At 41.8% G+C, this 18,615-nt stretch overlaps 1 protein-coding gene across 3 annotated transcripts in view; it reads left to right on the forward strand.

The window, feature by feature from the left end:
• The window catches only part of LOC105197853 (protein Tob1), a 78,127-nt gene that overhangs the window by 23,892 nt on the left and 35,620 nt on the right, over positions 1-18,615 (forward strand). For 2 of the 3 annotated variants that reach the window (XM_039454365.1, XM_026137439.2), the window contains exon 1: positions 9,511-14,817. The exons of the other annotated variant lie outside the window; for it this stretch is intronic. The gene's annotated coding sequence lies outside the window, so the exon portion shown is untranslated. Of the gene's footprint in view, positions 1-9,510; positions 14,818-18,615 lie in introns of those variants that run through there. 3 annotated transcript variants of the gene reach the window in all.

An 18,615-nucleotide genomic window follows, 5' to 3' on the forward strand; every position in this document is an offset into this window, starting at 1 on the left:
GTTATATTTCGACGAGACTGCGAAACGCAAAGTCAAAAACAAATTGACGAAACTTGGTTTTTGTTAGTGCGCGCGATGCGTTTGACTGAGAGGAGCTGTCGGATACGAGGAACGTCGACGTACAATCAGACAACAGTGGGTGCCTACATGAAAGCCGCATTTTCAATCTCGCAGCGAGACGGCGCGGAACGGAATGCGTATTCGTGACATTTGAAGGGGTGGTCTTAAATTAAAACGGTTAGAGCGGAGAAGCTGTGCTGGTACAGCGTTAAAGAACGCAGCGATTGCCACACCGCTGCTTTTGGCTGTGGTTCATTCTGAACGACCGCCTTCTGCTTCTTCTTCCTTTTTATCATCGTCTTCTTCTTCTTCTTTCTTCTTCTTCTTTTTTCGCCACGACAATATGTTCGATTGACCAATCGCGAATCGACGATCCGTCTGTGACTTGCCGTACATTTTTCAGCACGAAAATATTTTTAGAGATGCGCCCTGGTAATCGATTCAACGCGCAGGTTTGGTGAAAAATTTGTTTACGTAACGCGAGAACAGATTCATTGTATCTCTCGGGTCCTCCCGTATCAATTGATGCGTCAAATTAATCTCACCGACAGCGGATAAAGCGTCTGAAACTTCGGGCCATCTGTTAAACGGAGAAACTGGTTTATCGAATCTTATTTATCAACGTGAGTCTAGGCACTTTGTTTATAATGTCACATGGTTTATGCCAGATTAATACATGTCAGCAAACTCTTAAACGGCTTCTAGACGCTCAATAATATTGTACAGTTTCTCCAGATAATGCAAAACGAACTCGATACAGCCGCCAGACGATCAATATTGTACAATAATATTGAACGTCTAGAGATCGCGTTTTTATTCTTTTTACACAAAGAAACGATTCCCCGATGTAACAGTAGCGCCACGTCGTCTGTCGTAATTTTATTTCTAATTATGTATGACCTCGTGTCCAAAGTAAGTCGATTAAAAATACATTGGGGACAATCGTTAAAACGGTTTCGGTTGCATTGAGGAGAAAATTAAATACCGCACGAATATCTCCGATATCGTTACATTCTGTCTCGCAATATTCGCAGAATACAAGCGTAACGTAAATCATAAATTGCTAAAAAAATAAAAAAAAAAAACTTTACAGCTGCTGAAATTTGATGCCAACTGTCGTGAGCATTAAAGGGTGTTCGGAAGATACATAAAGAAATGAATTTTGATTTAAGAGCGTTGTTAAAGATTCAGATTTATGTGAATCGTTTGCAAGCATGTCTCGGAAATTGCGTAATGGGCGACGAATAATTATGGAGAACGTCGCGTGAAAACGTGCCGTCGCAGGAAAATTCGTAATAAGTGATGTCGTTATGCTGAATTAAGATACCGCGTCCGACTGCGAGGCGGACTAATCGTTACCGGTACTATTCCACCACTATCTAGCCGCCACCGGCTTTTATCGCTCTGTGCTTTATTGCGGCTGGCTGGCTGGCTGCTGCCAGTACTATTCCACTGGATCGAAAAGAGTCTTGCCTCGCGCGACACGTTTTCCGACACAAAACGTCACTTCGCGATATCGCTGTGAATCAGATGACGTACAGTATTACGCTGCGTAACGACCTGTGACGAATGCGAAAGTCTTTTATTGTGGCGTCGACTTTATCGCCATCGCGTCGATTATCGATCGAATCGAATTTGTTGTGGGACATTATCGGGAAAACAAAACATCGTACACGTCTCGGGACTGCATCGTAATGCGTTCGGAAAGATCGAGAATGCACGAGTACGCATATATATATCTTTTAACCGTGATCATAAAATCGATGTTTGATTCTCTCTTCTCTTCCGCCACACGAACGATTACGAGCGTGTTCCGAGTTACACACTGGCAGAAACGAAAATCTATAATAGACGTAAAGTGATATATAGATTCTCGACAATGTATTTATATCGGAACTAAGCTTATATACCGTGAATTTAATACACTTTGAGCGTGGAATCCCCGCGTGGTTACGATGGAAAAGATGAGGCTAATAAGAAAACAATTGGCTTTACGAGGACGTGCTCGCGGTATTTACCGCGCAATATTGTTGAAATACGCGGCTAATGACATAATTTCCTTTCGTGGGCGCTGAACAATAGATGTGTCGCACGTCACGAGCCTATTTCCTACTGTCAAAATTTATGACGCGACCGGAAGGAAAAATTCAAGGACGCCGATTCACGTCGAGCGACATCGCGGAGAGGGGACGACACGCGCTATATCGTAACATCGTAAATTATGCGATTGTTACGTCGACGACGCTTATGCCGTTGCGTTAAATAATCGCCAGGACGAGACTGCAGGCGTGCGCACCGACTCAAGGACGGTTCGCGCGAGTACGCGAATGTTCGATCTGTCTCATCGTTGTTAATAATGCAACGTACTAATTAAAATGGTTTTTTTTTTAAATCTAATATTAAAAGTGTCTTTCCGCACTGAAAAAAAAGACTGGTAATACCTAGCAAATGTGTAGTGAAATAGTATCTATTAAATATTTGGTTAATGTAACCGAAAATAATTTTACTTTTTTAAATATTTAGTAACTTATACCAGATTTGATAATACTAAACATTTTGAAAAATAAAATTTATCTTTGTTTATATTGACAAAATGTTTAATTGATACTATTTCACTATACATTTAGTAGTTATAATCAGATTTTTTATTCAGTGCGCGCAGCGATCTATTTGTTACAAAAGCACGAAATAATTACCTTATTACGCTTCATTTTTAATACTTTGTTGCGCTCCATCTGCGTAACGGTTTTACTGTTACGCCAATTTTGTTTACTGTTACGTCAATATTAATAATGCTGTTATAACGATGTTAATTCAATGATCACAATCATATATGTGAAATTGTAAACGATTAATTATGTAACTCGTGATACATTTTCATGTAAATGTAATCTATAATTTATTTTGTAATCTATATTCACAACAACCTTTCACATGCTACGTTTGTAATTAGTTCACGATATACGCATAAATTCCAAGCGAATTGATGAGATCAAATTAAATCTGCACATACCAAAAAGGGATGCCATCTCGAGAAAATATAAAAAAGAAACATTAAAACATGAATTTCAACATTATATCGATAACGGTTAACTAACAAGATCCCGGTTAATAGAACGCCGGGTTACCTTTCAATAAGAATTCGATAATCAATTCAGGACCCTTATCGCTCGAAGGAGCGAGGTCGGAAGTCATATCCGCTCTCGATCGCGCGAACGAAAAGTTTCTACATATTTCTTACCGGCATAGTATAATTTTATCTCTTTTTACTTTACTTGCAAACTATATTTGTTATGAATTCTGATCGAGAGCTGAAACTTTCGAGTTTCGGATCAAGTAATCGGAAAAAGTTTCTTTTATTATGTCGGTGGAAAACATTTGTAAACAAAATTAGAAAACTGAAGTTTCTCTTCGATTGCCCGTGTGTAAAAAGGGAGTAGAAAAAATTTTCTCTCTAGACTATAAGAATAAATTGAAACCTAAAGCGTGGGAAGAAACCTGATGCGCGGAAATAATAATTTTGCATTAATTTTACCGTTTATAACTTGGCAAATACGCGCTAATTTTATTTTTTGCATGCTCTAGTCCAATATTTCTCTTATTCCTTGCAGTTCTTTACTTCTTGTAATTATTGATGAGCCAAGCATTTCTATCTTTGCGTCGCCGAAGCCACAGAGATATAAATATTTGACATAAATATCAACGAATTTATCGCTGATTCTATTTTCGGGCGTACGCTCTCTTTCCGCTTTCGCGTTGTTGTTCGGAGCTCTATTCGGAGCGTTGTCATAAAAATACAAATCCGTTAATTTCGCGTTGGTTAATTGAATTCGCGTTTACTTGTGTTGCAAACAACTGCCTTCAACTAAACGATGTATCGTACACTGTGACCCACTAATCGTGAGACCTTGGACGCATTAGACTGCAGGTACGTTGTGCGCAATATTTCAACGTTCGAAGGTCGATCGGCAACCGATCGATTATTAGCGCGAGTCAAGTGACACATCCATAGATGCCAATGGTAACTTTCCTTTTGAGATGCCGCGCGACACATCGCCGCTACTTCATCGTTCGTACCTCCTTAGTGCAGTATAACGAAAACAATTCAGCGTCACGATAATGTCTTTCATCGTCTTCGTACGTCACTGCTAACAAATTCACTAATTCGTTTTATTTTATTCACTATAGTTTTTCCACACGTGTCAATCTTCTTTTTGCCTCAAATAATTTCTTCGGAAATAAAAGCACCGAGGTCTTTAATCGATAATCTAATAAAAAATGAGATTAATCCACTGGGAGCGAATTTAACATTTAACTGCACCGTATTTATAGAAATCCAAACCGATACAGATGTTTTAACGAGAAGCTCTTAAATCCGGTAGATTACGTTAGCGTGGCAGTTAATCGATCGTCGCGTTAAAAGTACGTTTGATTAATACCGTGCGACGCGTTGCTATCAACGTCGTTAAATCACGAGAGCGATACTACGCTCCGAATTACATAAGCGGCAAGCAACGGCATTCGCCATGGTCGTTTTCGCGAGAGACCTCGGAGTGCTGGGAGCCGCGCCGACGAGAGTCAAGAGCTCGGTTGCTCTCTGATAAGTGCGCGCCAATAATCGATAATCGCATTTCAGGTTTGCTGCATGATCGCGCGCCGTTATATTCCTCTACGCTCGACGTCACCTCACGACGGACCGTCTCGCTGGCGCGTTTGTAACACTTTTACTTTTTATATCCTCGACGTTCCCAGCACTTTCGGACTCGCTCGAGGGGAAAAAACTCAATTTTGCAAATGAATTCACGGCGCGATAAGAACCATATCTCCCGCGCCTTTCTCGTATTCATCATATGCAATCGGCCAAAATTGTCGTCGATAAATTAGCCGTTTCCTCTGAGACAGATTACGTATCAATCGAATACTGTTCCGAAATGGGCATCGGGGCAGCTATTTCTAACGTACATACAGCGCTCCTTCGCAAAACAAGAAAAAAAAAAATTATATGAACGCTGAAATCGTTCCATTCTTATCGCCTTTGAAAAATGACGGCGGGACATTGCGGTTACTCGAGAAGCTCAACCAGCGATTTATCTGTATTTTTAGTCAAGGCTCCCACCTTCCGTCAAATCTGAATAATAATAAGTTACGAAAATAACGCCGTCGCGCCGAATACGACGTTTCAACAATCGTGAAACTTTGTTCGGCCTGTCCTAGCGTGATGCGATGGGTTTATTCCCGCGTTTATGAATGGCGAAAGAGATCTATTAAGGTTGTGCGGGGAAGACGGGGGCAGGAGGCCTCTATTGGAACTCACCGGTCGCCGCGCCGCGCGCCGTTGCGTTGCAGTCTACGCGCGACGCTCGCAATTGCACCGCGCTGCGCCGCGCCGCCGCCGTACGTTGCGTAATCCGCCTCGCGAACGTACATACGCGTATACGCGTATATCGGCGACGGTGGGCCGTGCGTGTGAGTGGCTGCGCAAGAAGGTCCCGAGATGACCGTGGCCGAGCCGCGGTAATATACTGCTGCTGCTCTAGCATAGTCCCCCGCGTGCGTGTGCGTGCACACGTGCGCCGTATGTTGTACACGCATCGCTCCGCGCGCGCAGAGTCGAGTTAATTTCGCGCCATGTGTGGTCACGCATCGCGACAAAGATGGAATTCCGCCGTCGGCCTTCTTTCGCAACGGAGGAAGGACTATATAACTACGATCAGTTAAATCGGTTGGTGGAAAAAAAAATGAGAAATGTTGAAGATTTAGAGCGTCAATTTTTGGGCTGCATCCTTTGGAAACGCAAGAAAAATATGTTTGATTATTTAAGTCTTTAGGTTGACATCCATTTTAATTTTACATAAAAAGGAAGCATCTAATTTTCAACTAACTCTCTGCTTTAATAAAAATTATTCTTTTATCCTCTGCTTGTGCAGTACACGCGAGAAACACTTTTGTATCCTGCATGCCACGCTCGTTTATCGTGTACAGATTACATTTAAATCCTTGCGGTATAAACCCTGAGAAATTTTCAGGCAAGATTTACGGTATAAGCGCGAATGTAATCGCTACGCGGAGAATACGCGTGTTCTTCAGTTGAAATTCTAGAACGCAACACACGCAAAGAGAGAGAGAGAGAGAGCTCTAGAAGCATCCAAGCTTAATAACCTCGTAAAGTCTCGGCGGTGCAACTCGATGACTTGCTCGCAACGTCATGAGAGAGGCTGACAGGAGAATTCTACGTCATTTCGTAACAGTGCGCGATTCAGCAACTTTGTACTGCAAACATCGCTTTATTTAGAGAAGCGACGGTGCAGCGACAACAGCAGAGAGACAATGACGAGCGGCGACGCTCCACGAGCCGACGAGTGCCCGGAACTCGAAACCTTGAGCACAAGCACTGGCTTGTTGGCACGTCCCTGGGCTGCAAACAGGAACACGACGATTATCCGGCAAATGAATGAAATCGAGTGAACCGACCGACCGACCGGCCGGCCGGCGCGCACTCCCGCGTACGCGTGCAACCGGCCGAGCCGAGCAGAGCCGAGCCGTTTGGAGAATGCGCCTCGGGCCTGGATTTCATGAATGGCTAGCGCGTACTCGCTGAAGCGTACAGCTTCGTCCGCGTTACGTCCGAATTGTGTGTGTGTGTGTGTGTGTGTGTCTTAATAATATCGCGCGGATATCGCGATCGTTCGTCCTGCCGCGAGTCAGATCGCCGCGCGGATTTCCGGCGAGGCGAGCGCTTCCGACATCGAGTGTCCGACGATAGCTATATTCGCGGAATGGACACGTAATAACACCTGAAATATTAAGTAACTGAAAATTATCAAATCTTTGGTAATATTGTCGACATTTTTCAAACAACTTCTACAGCACGTTCGTAAGCAGCACAGGGGGAAAAAATGCTGCTGAATCAACAGCATATAGCAATCCAATTGGAAATATCTTGTTAATTCAACAGTATTATTAATACAAAAATATTAAAAATAAAGACAATAATAAATACAGTTGAATGAATAAAATGTAGTTGAATCAAGTACATATGTTAATAACAGCCCGTCATTTAATGTTTAATTGAACCAAACTACGTTTTAATTCATATTACAGCATTTTTTTTTCAGTGCACAAATTGAATTACAGGACATCCATCTACGTTATTTTCGTTTCATGCAGAGTAAAACTCACTCGCGTATGAATGTCCGTATAAAAAGTATCTCGATTGTTTTCTCAGTATACACGTACTGAAAGGAAAAAATTATTAAATTTTACTCAATATTTGTTTGAATATAGTTGCAATAAAATATTTTCTAAATTTAGATATTTAAATTAATTTAATCTAATTATTTTTTTATTGAGTAAATTGTATTGTAAGTAAATATTTTATTGCAACTATATTCAAGTACATATTTATTAAAATTTAGTAATTTTTCTCTCAGTGCAGTAATTTAAATATAAATTATCCTTCTTCCTGTTTCTTTAGAATAGCGTCTGATATTCTTCGAAAAGAACAGTTAGATATTTAGAATTATCAGCAATGGATCCAATCTTCGATCCTGGATTCCTTCGTTTTCTCATTCTGGATTCAAGCGCAAGATTTAGGGGCGGGATAATCGAAAAGATAAAAGTCGAAGGTCGTGAACGCTTCAAATTTACGTACGCGTATGTCGCGTACTCGTATACCCTCGCCATGCTTCCGCGCCGATACTATTACGTTGTCACGTTGTCATCCGGTTCCTTACGGTTCTTACGCAACGCACGTGTAACACGCGGATACGATTTCCGTTCGCGGCAGAAACGCCCCGTTCCTCTCGCGCGTTGCGTATCGCGTTACGTAAGGCGCAAGACGAGACGCATTCGTGCACGCGCTTGGATCTGCGCACCTTGCGACAATCGGACGTTCCGAAACGATGCGTTTCCAGCTTGCACTTTCCGGTACTTTCCACAACGACGTCGCCGTCGCCGCTGCCTCCGGCGCGACGATGCACCTCCGGTCCCCGTCGCGAAAGACTCGTTTCCTATTCCCGAATGAATAATTCAATGGAGATGGAAAGTTGAATCTGAATCGCATTTGTCCGCATTGAACAAATGTTTATTATCGTTATATTCAATTCGAAGGCGCGTTATATTCGTCACTTCCGTTGCGATTGTCAAATTTAGTGGTCGTACTTGCATATATATTGTGTATATATATTGTATTTATAAAGATATATTTTTGTTCCTGAACGATTGTTTTGATAGATTAGATTTTTTGACGTTACGCACCGAATGTAAAGCCAATTTTTTTTTATAACCGAGTTAATAACCACGTCAATTTGTAGTGCAATCTTAATGCGATGTGTACATTGCGCTACGCTTTTTTCACAAGTGATAATATCGACGCTATCGGTGGAATTATATTGCGTTTATCAGAATTTCACACGAGTATTATGGAATGAATCACAATGCGTCTTGATTGTACGCGATTGCGACTGTTTTCTCGAATTTTTCCGACCGTGCGAAAAGGTCCGCTTGCCCGGATAGAGAAAAAAACTGATTGTTTCTCGAACGCGAATCAAACGGGCACAGAATGAGGTGCAATCACAATTCGATTCATCGCTGAACGCATAAATTTCCGGTACGAATGCGGTGGCGTGATCGAGAGACGTGGGCACGCATTGTCTCGCGTTTTATGACCGTGAATTAGCCTTATCATTCGGCGTATCGTCCGAACCAAACATCTTATCTTTGCGTGCACTCCTCACATTATTCATACCCTGATATAAGCAATACACGCGTGTTACGTCAAACGTTTCTTTTCCATTCGTCTGTTTCCTCCTCCGAATCGTTTGCGACTCGACGACGAACACGGCGCGTCACGAACGTAGCTCGTGTTACGATTGCGCCTCGACCACATGACATTCGCCTTTTCAGACATATAATTTTCATGATTTATCTTGTATTCTCATTCTGGCCGAGATTATTCGCGACCAACGTCCGTGGCATCGCTCACGAAAAAAAAAAAAAACAATATTAAATATCAGTATAATGAAAATTTTTTTTAATGAAAAAAAAATACATTTTTTTTTAAACTATATATTTTGATGCAAATATTTATTTGTTTTGTTTAAGTAAAAATAATTACTTTTAAATAGACTACAAAGTTATATACTTAAATCACCTTAAGTATATAATTTTGTAGTTTTACATTTTTTTTTATTTAAATAATGGTATTACAAATAAATTAACAATATTGCTAAACTTAATTAAATTGTTTTCTTAGATTAAAAAATCATTTTGAATACAAAAATAGTTTAATATTTTCTACAATTGTAAAAATACACTTGATTAAAAATTATTTTATTTTATTTTATATGAAATGACAATCTTATATATATGTAATTTTAGCTTTTTTTAAAAATTTTATAATATTTTAAGTTTGAATAAAATATTGTATTTTTGTCTCAATATTATACCAAACTTTTAAAGAGTACAACATAATTATTTTGATAATAATATATATTAAACAATTCTCATTCTTGATTTGAAGATATTATTTTAAAGATTTACATTCCAATATACTTTTACATCTCAATTCATAAAAATTATATAATAATTGAATAATGAGAATATATTTTATTTAATGAAACTGTACACACTTTCTTCATGTATGTAAATTAGGTCTGTTTAGCGCCATGTAATCTCTTTTCACTATTTAATATTTCGAAAATAAGGATATTCTCAAAACAAGAATGTTCTTTTTCTCCGTGCGGCTGGCAGCTTATAAATTTTAATATTAAATTTTATTTCCGGATTCTTCAAATTCTCTGAACGATATACATATATATTGTAGAAATATTAGTTTTCGCGACTTTTCTCTTTATTTCTTTTTTGTTTATATCGAGTGTAGTCCGCGGAAATGGGCACGTGACCGCTTTCGTATTGTGACACGCAACTGTTACGCACAAATATTTGACATTGCCTATTCGCAAGCGAGAAGCTCACTTCCTGCATCCGAAGCGTATTTTTTTCCCTGTTTCCCCTTTTTTTTTCATCTCGCCTGCTTGCCCACCCAACGATTTCTCCCAATTTATTTTTGTCGCGAACGCAAGCCAGTGCGTGGCCGCGTTACATGCGAAAAAAATACACGCCGCGCACGAATGCATTGATGAATCTATCTTTCTCTCTTTTTCGCGATGGCATCGGCGGATTTCCTCGTTGACCCGCGGAAATAAAATTGCGATATTGCGAATAGGAATTCGGTCGAGGCACCGACCCGTTATTTTTTATATTTACGAAGGGAGGAAAGAGGGCGATTAAATAGTTGATGCAAGACGATATCGAATGTAACTTTTAAATTTAAATTGGCAGGCTTCGTTACTGAAGATAGTAAAGCATTCCCGGGTCAAGGAGGAACTTCTTAAGAGTCGTAACTATCGGCCCTGCGGGTAGGATCGACCCGGGATGATGCGTACGCAAGAAAGGTGGAAACGCACGCATATACGGGCGACAGGGGGAAAAGTGCGTGAGCGGAAGTGCGATAAAGCGGCGGGGCACCGTTGAACGTGATACATAATCGCCGCGTACTTGACGAGCGAGCACGTGCCGGTTTCCACGGCACCTTCAACCCCGTAAATCGTACGGTGAAATTTTTACGGATGCGCGTGCAGACGCGCGACCCGCGTCGCCGTGACGGTGAAATTACCCGGCGATTTCGGCCGAAAAAGAAAGAGAAACGCTGTACCGTTGGCAGTTCGTTCTCACGGCGAGCACGGGAGAGATCATCATCGCTTTTACCTTATTACGTGCCCGAGATGCCCCGGTACCGACAAGGGACGTCAGACTGGCGCCCGTGCACCCGCGTGGAACGTTTTTACTCGAAACCGATAAAGTTTATACCCTGCGCAATCAATCGCGCCGTCCAAAGTACAATTTTCATGTCGAGTAATTAAATCACGCAGACGTTGATTGAACCTGCGACCTAAACCGCATGCATCCGAGAGCATCGGAATAATTTTCATAGGTGGCCACCCCGCCTCGACACGAAACGATGAACGACGCTCGAACCGTTTGATTAATTAATATCAACGTTGCGAACCGTGCGAACGGGCTGTTTACTTCCCGGCGAACTTTCCACTAATCCGAACTCTCCGCGTCCGCGCGCACAACACACTTCGCGAGTATTACCGCGCGAGCGTGACGGTGAAAAGATGACTCTCTCTTTCTCGCGTGTTCCGCCTCGCAGAAGAGGATTTATCGTGCCAAACAAATTGTCGCGAATTCGTCTGACGAATGCTTAACGAGACACACGGCACGTACCGATGCATCCCGGCGATATCGCGACGTAATCCGAGAAGCGTCGCTTTCGCGTCATTGTCCCGCTCGCGGCGCGACAACAACAAAGACACCGCCGCGGGTGAAATGGCGAACGCCCGAAGGTAAATTCGGGCGCCTGAGGTGCGAGTTAGCGCCGCACAAAGCAGCGGAACGATTTACAACCCGTGTAGAAATGTTGGTAAGATTCTAATAAGGCTCTCGACTAATTGGTCTGAATATAAATCTGAGCTTTCCACGAGGGGCATGTAACAAAATATTTTCGTCGGGTTAAAATAAGAAGATGTTTCTTATGACATCCCTAATAGATAATGATCGAGGCCTCGACACGAAATCATCCTTAATTAATTTCTACTCGAGAATCGCTTCCGTGGCGAAGAGCGAGCGAGTGTCGCTCATAAGATCCCGGCAGCGCGCGATGCACGGGATTCTCTCGTTATCGCGGACAAGCAAAACTCACCGCCCACCGTGCAAGAAAGGGACTCGTTTCCGGCGCTGACTACGTGGCACGGTTGAACACGCGGCGAATAACGTCGGCGTGCAGTCGTGCGCGCCTCCCGCCTCGATCTTGGTTCATCGCGGAAGTCTCGCCCGAAGATACGCATCTTCCTCCTGCGCCCGGTAATTTTCCTCTCGTGTTTTGCGCGTTACGCTTTGATTCGCGCTACTTGCGGCGGCTCCAAGCCAAGTTACAACGGCGGAAAATAGAAATTAAAGAATCCAACGACACGTTTGTGCGCCGCGTGCTCGCTCGCTCGCTCGCTCGTTCCGTAACGCAAATCTGCGGTAACCCTCACGCTACGCCGCCGCTACGCCGTGCCGTCGTACAGCCAAGTTTCGAACTTAATCTCGCGCGATCCATTGTTCTGCGAATTTATTGCACCTAGCGTTCCTTTTTCAACGCGTACTTCTGCAGATATGTCAAAATATATTCGTGGCTAAGTTATGAAGCATGCAAAACTTTAAAACTCATAATTTTCCTGTCAAGAATATTTCCATAAAGTATTATTAAAATTTTTGTAATATCGTGTGCGTGTGTTAGAATCAAATAAAATGTATCAAAATGTAACGAAAAGGGTAAGGGAAATGGATCCGAATATTAAATTTGGATCGTGTTCCGATATATTAGATTGCCAGTACTGAAAATCTGTTTCTGGAATTCATAGTCGATTCTTATTTCAAAATTATCTTGAGTTAATATCGTAATATGCTAACATGACTCTGTGATTGGTTGATATCTTAAAATAGTATTTAATACGATCTTAATATAATAACTAGGAATATCGTAAATTTTCACAATTTATGTTTATAATACCAATAAAAGTTATCGAAATTAAAAAACTACAGATTTCTTAGATGTTTTTCTCTTTTTCTGTTCAACGATAAAAAAATTTGTTCGTGAATATTCGAATTTTGGCCCTGCAACTAGCTGAAAAAAAAAACTAAAAAGTTTGTTTTATAAATAGCTTATGCAACGAAAACCTTATTTTGACCACTTAAATAAATAATTTTCAATTGAGTAAATAAAGCTAAATAAACTTTTGCATGAATATTTATTCATCAAAATCAGTTTTATTAATATACATAAAAAATTTAATTTAATTTTTAATGCTACTTTCTCATCAAATCTGTAAATAAGTATTAGAGGAAAAACTAGTATTATGGCTACTGCTAAGCATTATGAATTATCTTTGTTGTTAGATGACAAATTCCTATTAATGATTGCTTATGAAAGCATTTGTTTAGTAGCCCGCCATTATGTAGTGACGCTAATAAGCCAATTATATAATAGCCAATTATTATAAAGCGTTTTTATATTTTAACATTTGGAAACTTTTTCAAGGTACATTTGAACATTTAATTATATAATCTCTTATTGTTTTTAAACTTGATCGTATTACGAATGTCATACGAATATATGTTCACTCGAGTGTTTTTTTTTTTGTTATTCAACTTTTTATTCGGCACACATTTTGAATTATAGAAAATTATTAATAGTATAATATTTCATTAATATGGCTACTTAAGCGAGATTTTCATATCGAGGTAGATTAAGGTAGATACGTGTATATAAAAATCACTAAATTTTTGTAAACTTGTAAAAGTGATGAAAATTAATTTAAACACACGACCCAATGTATGTATAAATAATAAACTGAAATATTATCGTGTGTATCAAGCGATAAGACGGAAAGGAAAAACAATAAGGCAGATAAATAGAAATAAAATATTACTTTGAAGAAAAATCCGCTCGAGGAGCACACGAAAGGAAGCACAGAGGGTATTACGCGGCAAGAGTGCCTCGAGATGTAATCAGGAATTGGAGAAAATAGGAAAAGAAAGAGGAAAAAGAGCGAAGCAGAGAGACAGGGTGTTAAACGCGCGCCGAAGCGGCGACGAGTCGACGAGTCAAGTGCACTCGCCGAGAGCGAGCGGCCGACACGTCGTCGTCGTCGTCGGCGAAGCCCCGCGTCCTTGCCAGCTCCCTACTCCGGACTCCGGAGTTCTCTCCTCGAGGAGAGTGGGAGTCCGTATCCATCCCTACTACGACGGCCTCGCCACCCTCTCCTCCGTGCCACCACTACGCCGCGCTATGTAAGAGCCCGCACATGTTACCCCGCGGTTCCAGTCTCGCAGCGGCACTCGCGAGCGTCGTTTCGCACATTTGATAGAGCGCGCGGTACGGATCGCCTGGCGGGCAGGAAGGGGCGATAAAACGCTCTTTCTCTCTCTTTCTCTCTCTACCTCGCGCACGGAAGGACGCAGAGGGAGAGAGACACCCACGTAACTGCGGACACTGCGCGCACAGGTACCCGCGAGAGGGGGAGGTCCGTGCGTGTGTGTATGTGTGTGTATTGTGAGCGTGTGTGTATACGTTACGTGTACGCGTGCGCGCGCGACGAGTTCCCTTTTCAGTGCCTCGCGCGGAGCCGCCGCGACCTCGTCGTCGAATCGTCGCCACGTTCGCCCGAAGGCCGAAGAGCAGTTAATCGGGTGGCGTGATAGGAGAGGAGCACAAGGAGGAGGAGAAGAGGAGCAGTCAGCCACCGTTTCCGTGCCCATTCAGCATCCCGCATTAGCACTCTTCCCTTTTCCTTCGTTTTACCCTTTTTTCCCTTTTTTATCCTCCCCCCCCCCTTTTTTTACTTTTGTACGTACGAATTGATACACGGCGCGACCCGCGACGCGTGTGTGAAATTTACACGAGTGGGAAGCGCTTGCTCCGCGCTGTCGATTGAACTGTCCGCCCCTCGTCTCGGCGTTTCAGTGTTTGCGAGAGTGTGAAAAGAGGAGGAAGTTCCGTTCTCGACGACGACGACGACGACGACGAGAACCTTCGCGTTGTGGATAAATCACGCGACAGGTGCGGAGAAGGAGGAGGAGAAGGAATCGAAGGGAGCAGCTCCGACGTCGCCGTCGGGATAACGCGCGACGTATCGACGTGACAGGCACGTGAGTATCCCGGAGAATTCCGGAGTGCGGACAATCGTTTCACATACAGGCAGAACGCGACCTTCCGCGGCCTCCTCGCGGCATGATCTTGACATCACGCGCGCGTGGGTGCGACGGGAGACACGTAATGCGATGGTGCACGCGCCGCCGCATACCTCGCGTTGCGTAATCACGCATTCTTTTTTTTTTCCTTCCCGAACGCAACACAGCCAAAAGGACCATGACGGCACACGATGTCGAACGAATATCGTGATATCGTACAAATATATGCACATGTATCATCGCATCACGCTATTGTGCGAATATTCGTACGATATCTAGAATATTCTAGAATATTCATACGATATCTTGTTAGGGATATACTGCGAACGTCGCGGTGCAAAGTCAAGCGACCACGCACGCACGCACGCACGCGATTCTGCTCTCGAGACGCGTTTAATATTCGTTATCGCTTTGCAAGTTGATGAGTGTCAATTCGCCGATGGACTCGGTGGCAAAGAGCGATTTCGCGCGCACGATTTTCTGCAGTTCTCCTGCGTTCTATCGCGTGTTTTTCCGATTCGCAGAATTGGTCGAGCGACTCGCGCAACGGAACAGGCACTCGCGCGATATTCGTGCCACTCGATACCTCAGCTCGTGCTTGCTTATCTTCCACATTTGTCACCCGTGAATGTTGTGATAAGCTCGCGCGGCCAAACTACAAGCTTACGTAAAATTTACGGCTAAATTGATTGCGCAGAAAGCTGACCGAGTGACATTTCTTGCCCCGTAGGCTCGTCCTCTCTTATTGCAAAACTCCAGTTCAATGGGAACTACTATGCCGGAGCGTCTCGAAAAATTAGTCATGAATGGTGATATAAACGGTTATCGATAAACCCGTCGATCAATTGTTATCGCGTATTCTCAGTCGACGGCTAATGTGCGTTGCACGAAATCACATCATGGATTTTCGTGATATCAGTGTTTACGAGATTAAAATTGAGAGAGAGAGAGAAAGAGAGAGAGGGGGGGTGGGGGCGTATTTGGATTCACGCGTATTCAGACTGCCCGATCGAGAACCCGTTCTTGAATAATCGCTCGTGACGAAGCAAACTGACCGTCACGCGCGACGCAGATGCGTAAGCATCCGCAGTCTCACGCGTGCGGCACGCCGTGACGCTGCGCGCGCGCGCGCGCGCATGCACGCGGTCGCGTGCTGTTACGTGATGACCGAGCCGTTCGCTCGAGTTCCGTGCCACGCTGACGACGTATGTAGGCACACGTATCTGCGACGTAATACACCCATCGTCGCTGTCCGTCGCTACGCGATTTTACTCCGTTCCGCGGCCGCAATTATGTGGCGCAAGAACAGGTGACGACAGTCACGGCCTTGATACCGTATCGCGTAACTTCACGAAAATGATACTTAGTATTCAATCCTTCTTACAAATATTGCCAAAATGATTTAATCGCGATAAAGACACGACTGTTACTTCGTACAAAAAACTCGGAATTCTTAAATATTCAAGAACTTTTGACGAATGCCTATAGAAGATCTTGCCTCGAAAGTATTTTGAATTTATCTGAAATGTTCACAATGTTTACAATGAAATTATCTAGATCTGTGAGGTAAAAAGTAAATTGAAATAATAATATAAAGTACCCTAAAATACAAAAAAATACTTAAAAGTTTATTCGTGGGATATAAATTTATTTAACTGAAATAAATTTTTATTGAAATGCAGGGAAATAAAATTTCATTCCTAGCAAATAAACCAATTAATAAAAAAATGAAATATATTTTACAGAGTATTTTGTCCGACATAATTCAAATTTTTTTATAATCAATAAATAGAAAATAAATTCATGAAAATGTTACTGGTAACATTTGCTTGCTAATATTTCAACTTTTTTTCTCAGTGTAAAAAATATTTGCTAAAGTATCTATAAATTTAGCTAGACCTGAAAATAGTTTTGTTGGATGAATCATCAAAATAACTGAAGAAGCGATGCTTCAAAAAGTTTTACTACACTGAGAAAAAAATACTTGAAAATTTATTCGTGGTATATAAAGCTATTTCATTAAAATAAATTTTTATTTAAATACGGCAAAATAAAATTTTTTTCCTAGCAAATAAAATTTAAAAAATGAGATATATTTCACAGAAATGCATACTTTGTTGTCAAAATCCATTTTTTGTATAATCAAATAATAAATAGTAAATTAAATCGAAGAAAATGTCACAGGTAACATTTACTTGCTAATATTTTGACTCTTTTTTTCTCAGTGCCGAAATTATTTATTGAAGTATCTCAATTTTGTATCATATTTGACAAATGTTTCGAGATTGTTGTCCTATATTTCGTAATTCGATGTGACTTGATTGCTAGACATAACACGGTCAAAGCGATAAAGTTGAAGTGGATAGACTGCTGTTTTTATTTTCCAGTTTAATTGTGTATCGCATACGTCGTAACTATCGCGCGATGGTAAAAAAGCTGTACTAAGAAAAAAATACTTAAAAATTTATTTTTGAGATAAATTTATTTCAGTGAAATAATAAATCCTTATTTAAAAATACGAAATTAAATGTTATTCTTAGCAAATAAACCAATTAATAAAACGATTTATACTTTACAGATTTGAATGTTTCGTCATCACAATCAAATTTTGTTGTTTATAATTAATGAATATCGAAGAAAACGCCACAAGTAATATTTATATAATGGTATTATATAATATTTTTTCTCGGTATACAATTGGAATCCCAATCGTATTTTTGTCGCTAAGTCAAATAACAGAACTTATCCTGCGTTCATTTTGCGACGCAACCGAATATGTAAAATAAGTTTCCTGTCATTTGTCCGTTACTCGTGGCGATTACGTTCTCTGGAAACGAAATGCAAAACAAGGCTTTATTTATCAGCATAATGCTAATACGGGCAACCGCTACCGTATTTCCGCCTGCCTGGTATCGGAAATTTCTTTCACGCCAAACGTGGTGATAGTTTACGTATCGAGTAACTGGTTTGCGCGAATAACTGGTAACGCGACGCGCAAGAGTAGATAAATAAATCCATTTCTTCCCTATCCCATTTAAATTCGCTTTCCCTCTCGGACTGTGAGACAGCAAAACGCACGCACGCCCGTCGATCGGACTTTTAATTCCATTAGAGCGTCGTTGCGCTCGCTCGCGCACACGGGGACGAGACGATTAATTTCTTCAAGGCTTAATCCGTTGAGGACAACAATCTGGAGCTAATGCCGCGTGACTCACGGCTCCTTCGCGTGCGTTCACTTTATACGAACACGATCATTACGACGAGTTACGTTTAAAGGTCGCAGGACCGACGGAGAGCCGGTTTTTAGCGTCGTTTAACGCGATAATGTCCGCTATCAAAAGACACGTGTCGACGCGGCACGTCGATCGCACACGCCCAGAGATCAACTAATACTATATAGTGTCGTTCGCTTTCCGCGAACGCAAAATTGCGCGATCGACTTATCGCGCGAGGCGCGATAGCATTCTCAATGATTTTTAATAATATTATTATTTTGCCATGATCCGAGCGTGTGACTCACTCGACGAAGAGATGAAACGAGCGAGCGCGACGTATCGCGGAAATGATATTTTTTTCCCCCTTCTCTCCGCGAAATTTCTAAACAAAACTGTGCGCTGAATGAATCGCGCGAGCACCGACGCGCTTTTGCCCAGTGCTTTTGCGAGCGGATACGCAAATTTATTTGCACAGCTGGTACACATCTATCAATCGTCGCGCTCCCGCTGGCGTTGCCTCCGTCCGTCTGGGGGAGGAAAA

This window comes from Solenopsis invicta, chromosome 10 (genome assembly GCF_016802725.1).
Source record: "Solenopsis invicta isolate M01_SB chromosome 10, UNIL_Sinv_3.0, whole genome shotgun sequence".
Classification (NCBI taxonomy): domain Eukaryota; kingdom Metazoa; phylum Arthropoda; class Insecta; order Hymenoptera; family Formicidae; genus Solenopsis; species Solenopsis invicta.